The sequence below is a fragment of the Gadus macrocephalus genome, chromosome 5 (assembly GCF_031168955.1).
Source record: "Gadus macrocephalus chromosome 5, ASM3116895v1".
NCBI lineage: Eukaryota > Metazoa > Chordata > Actinopteri > Gadiformes > Gadidae > Gadus > Gadus macrocephalus.
The window spans coordinates 8050760-8055249 of NC_082386.1; positions in this window are offsets into that span (position 1 = coordinate 8050760).

The window sequence follows — 4490 nt, forward strand, 5'->3', positions numbered from 1 at the left end:
CCTTCATTTCACCTCAGCCACCTATTGACGCCGCGCACGACACACGACGGACAGCCAATCTCTCCGTCCTGGATGCGCGTACACACAGAGCAAACACAGGCCGAGAGTTAAGACGTGTCCTTTTCCAGACCTTCTGACGTCAGGCAGGGACCGACCCTCCTCAACCTTCACGGGCTGCGGAGGTGGCATCCACCAACGGACCTGAGAAACGACCACAATTACAGCGCTCAAGAGCCAATTACGCAGGCATTGTGGGTCTGAGGGCCTATAAATAATGGCGGTGGCTGATACGCCTTCGTCCGCTAATTAAACAACAATGAGGTGGTCAGGAGGAGGAGAAGTACAAGCAGCCCTTTTCAGGCGATGGCTCCTCGCTTACGGCAGGTGTCTCTTTCACTGCGTAGATAAGGAGGAGAAAACCAAATTATATTTAGAGCCATATTTAGAGTTATATATTTTGAGCCATTCGGTCACTTACCGCACGTAATAGCGCAGCGTTTCTTAAACTGAGGGTCGGTACTGGCCTTTGAGGACCCAAAAAAAGGGTTGAGATTCAGGTGTTCAAACGCATACAAACACTCGGGAAACTCATTTTCAGAGGCGTCGTATTAGGAGCGAATCGATGTGTATTTGATGCCGTTAATAACGGCCAACGGCATAGGCTGCAGACCCCTCGTTAACTTAATGAGCTGCACCTGTGTTCACCCCTGCCCGTTACAGCGCACAGAGCTTCCCGCTGCCGGCTCCAACCTGCCTGATCCACCGAGGACCTCGGCCATAGAGGAATGGAAGGGGAGGGAGAAGGGATGTCTCTGCATGCATGTATGGCAACAGAGGAGAAACCCAGGACAGCGGGGAAACGAGTAAGAGGAAGGTGTGAGAAAGAGAGTATGAGAGATTGAGAGAGTGAGAGAGAGAGAGCGAGAGAGCGAGAGAGATACAGACCATAAACCAAGAAATATTCAAATTAGATGGTAAAACGAGGGGAATCAATCCTCTGGAGGATTTCCTCCAAAAAAAGGAGAGCATTTGCTCAAATCTCAGGGAGTCCTAGTAATTCCCTGTTGGCTTGTTGGACCATTTGCCCCTCTTCCGGAGCTTTTGATCTGATGAGAACTGGTGGAATGGTAAATCAGGACCTCAAGAAGGAACAGGGGCTTTCTGTTGTCCACCTTCATCGGGTTGTCCTGAGGGTTGAGCATGTATCGTAACCTCCGGGTCAAAAGTGTAACAAATGTGAGATGCCAGTTGTTTTTTCGGTGATACACAGTCGCTTTGTTCTATTTTTACAAAAATATTATTCATTATTTATTTCTTGTACTTGTTTACAGTGGCTCTCCAATAAAGGGGCTAGAGTGAAATTACCAGGGGTACTGTATTCAACAGCACACGCCCGCACGCACGCACACACACACACACACACACACACACACACACACACACACAGCCCTCCCCTCATACACTCACACACATACTCACACACACTAAGATGAACTCCAGCAGCTCCAGACGAGGGAGCGCTGAATGCACACGCTCCAGGCAGACCAAGACATCAAACTCCCAGCGAAGGCTCGGCAGAGCTGCAGGTACACACGCGCTGCTGTCTCACTTTGTTGTCTCAACCCTCCGCTATATTTGACCCGGGGACTCCTTCCCTCTCTCTCTCCGCAACCAAACTGAACTCGTCCACGTGGGCAAATGAGTCAGTCTCTCGGAGGTAATATATCTGCTTTAACACCCACCCTTTCCATCATACGACCGGCACACGCACACACTAAACCAAAACACACAGAAAAACACACGCACGGAAACACGAGCCGACACACATACTGCTTCCACTACGGAGAATCCTCATACTGCAGATAACCTTCCCTAATGCGTATTCCCTCATAGTGCATTATTCGATTATAATGTGATTTAATTCCCACTATGGTGGCTGAAGGCAAGTTAATTTCAGCCTCCACTTTTTTGACAATGACACGGATATAATTACCGCAATTATACTGTGTCCTTATATATACTGATGCCTGAACAGCATCGTTCGTGTCTTGCATTCTCCACGGTTCAAGCGAGCCAAGGGGCTCGTGAAGTTGTTCCCGTTGACCTCAGGAGAAGATTCAAATATAGTGTACGACCTCGAGTGGTAATTGATCGTTCGTACTTTGAACAGCGTGGAACAGCCTGGAACATTCTGTGCGTTATTCGTGCGTGCATACAGTACGCTGATAAAAATCAACACCCTTTATGTTTGAGGAGAAAACCTCCCAAAAAAACTGCCTGTTTCTCAGTGGCATAAATATTCAAATCGAGCTCTCTCGCTCGCATATAGGTCTGTCGTTCCCAGGAGCACACACTCTCGGCGCACGCTCGCGCACACACACACACACACACACACACACACACACACACACACACACACACACACACACACACACACACACACACACACACACCACACACAAGCACACACACACACACACACACACAGTAAGAGAACCCGCTGGAGACGGCTGACAGCCACCAGCCTGTCAACTATTATTCCAGGGCAAGAGTTCACGACCCCGCGGGCTGCTCACTTGTCGCTCGAACCCATGGGTAGGGAGATGAGGTGTGTGTGTGTGTGTGTGTGTGTGTGTGTGCGCGCGCATGTGTGTGTGTGTGTGGGAGTAGTGACATGTTGCCTGTAGCTAGCCCCTCCCTCTCCCAGGTGACGGGTGACGGGTTGGCGGCCAGGTTGACATAACCGGAACGTGGCTGTTGTTGACGTCGAGTCTGAAACCGTGGCAACGACAGGTTAGAATATAGCATGAGAGACCAGTTGAACGGACGTCACGGCAAGAAGAATCAAGACACAGCTGGGGGATTTATAAAAGAGCTAAAGCAGTGGGCACAGAGGCTTCCAGAAGATAGCACATCTTCTGTAAAGCTCGACGGAGGAGCTGTCAGTGATCTGGCGTCTTCGTCTGACGTCAGAGGCCATCGGAGGATCTTGTGTGAGACGGGGGATGCTATCGCTGTGGCAGCGGCTGCTGCTGCTGCTGCTGCCGCGGCCCGATTGGATATCAATGCATCATGCTTAGTTTTAATTTGTCCTGATGCCACTCCGATCATTACTGGGCACGGCAGTTCAGGAATACTAAAGAGGTGGCTTAATCGATTAGCATGCAAACAAACGCCAACGTTATTAAAAGGTGGAAGATTAATTGATCCTGCACCAACCCAACGATGAATATTAACAGCAAATTTGTGTTTTTGTTCAGATGATGTTAGGGGCTGGGGTGGGGTCTTGGTTAAAAGATGATCGATACATCTAATCATCGGCCCCTTCTTTTCCGATGCATTAGATATTTGTATTCTGTCATGTTCTGCGGCAGTGTACACAGAGAGACGCGAGCGCGTGCGTGTTAAATATATTTGTCCGAGACGGGCTTCAAGTTTCCAGAGCGTGATGTGATTCAAAGGTTACCTTTTCAACCTCCCACCCCTCCCCCGCTCCCCCGCCGCACAGCCCTGATCCCTCCTCTCAATAATTGACTGCAGGGTAATGAGGGCTCTGTTTGTGTGTGTGTGTGTGTGTGTGTGTGTGTGTGTGTGCTTGTGCATTCTATGGCAGAATCCATTCTGTATTCAGCCGCCGTGCCGCACCGCTCTGACTGGCATAGCTAATAAAGTGCCTGTGCCCCTCCCTTGGCACCACACGTAAGTGTGTGCGTGTGTGTGTGTGTGTGTGTGTGTGTGTGTGTGTGTGTGTGTGTGTGTGTGTGTGTGTGTGTGTGTGTGTGTGTGTGTGTGTGTGTGTGCGTGCGTGCGCGCACATGCATGCATGTCTATAGTGGCAGTGTGCACTTGGGCATGATCCACAGAGTCAAGCTGCAATTAAAAGACCTGTCAATGGTGTCTACTGTCTGCCATAGCAGGGACTGGGTCTGTCACTATCGACCAGCCATAACGTGCACAGACACACACACACACACAGACAAAGCCACACAAACTTGATGCGAGGGTGGCAGCACCGTGTGTGTGTGTGTGTGTGTGTGTGTGTGTGTGTGTGTGTGTGTGTGTGTGTGTGTGTGTGTGTGGTGGGAGGGGAATGGCATAGGAGACTGAAATGAAGGGGTGCTGGAAGGTAGTGATCAGAGGACAAGAGAAAATGTCTGAAAGCGGTGAGCTGAAATAGGCTTCAGAGGTTCCAATGTGCAACAGAGTTTGTGTTTACGGTCCACAACGGTGTTGACCTCATACATCTCTAGTTTGCTTTTCAAATGGCTTTTTCTGCACCATTTTGGGCAATATAATGTCATATTTTTGCATTGGTGGGGACAGTTAGAGATCGATGATAGAGTTCGACGTACCGTGCATGTTCTGTTTTTTTTTTTTTTAACAAACAGGTGGGAAGACAAAAGAACGAAATTTCAGTTTCAGGCGGATCAAAATTATCGATCGGCTTTAAATATGCCTTGAAGGAAACACAAAGGCCCACGACACTTCGA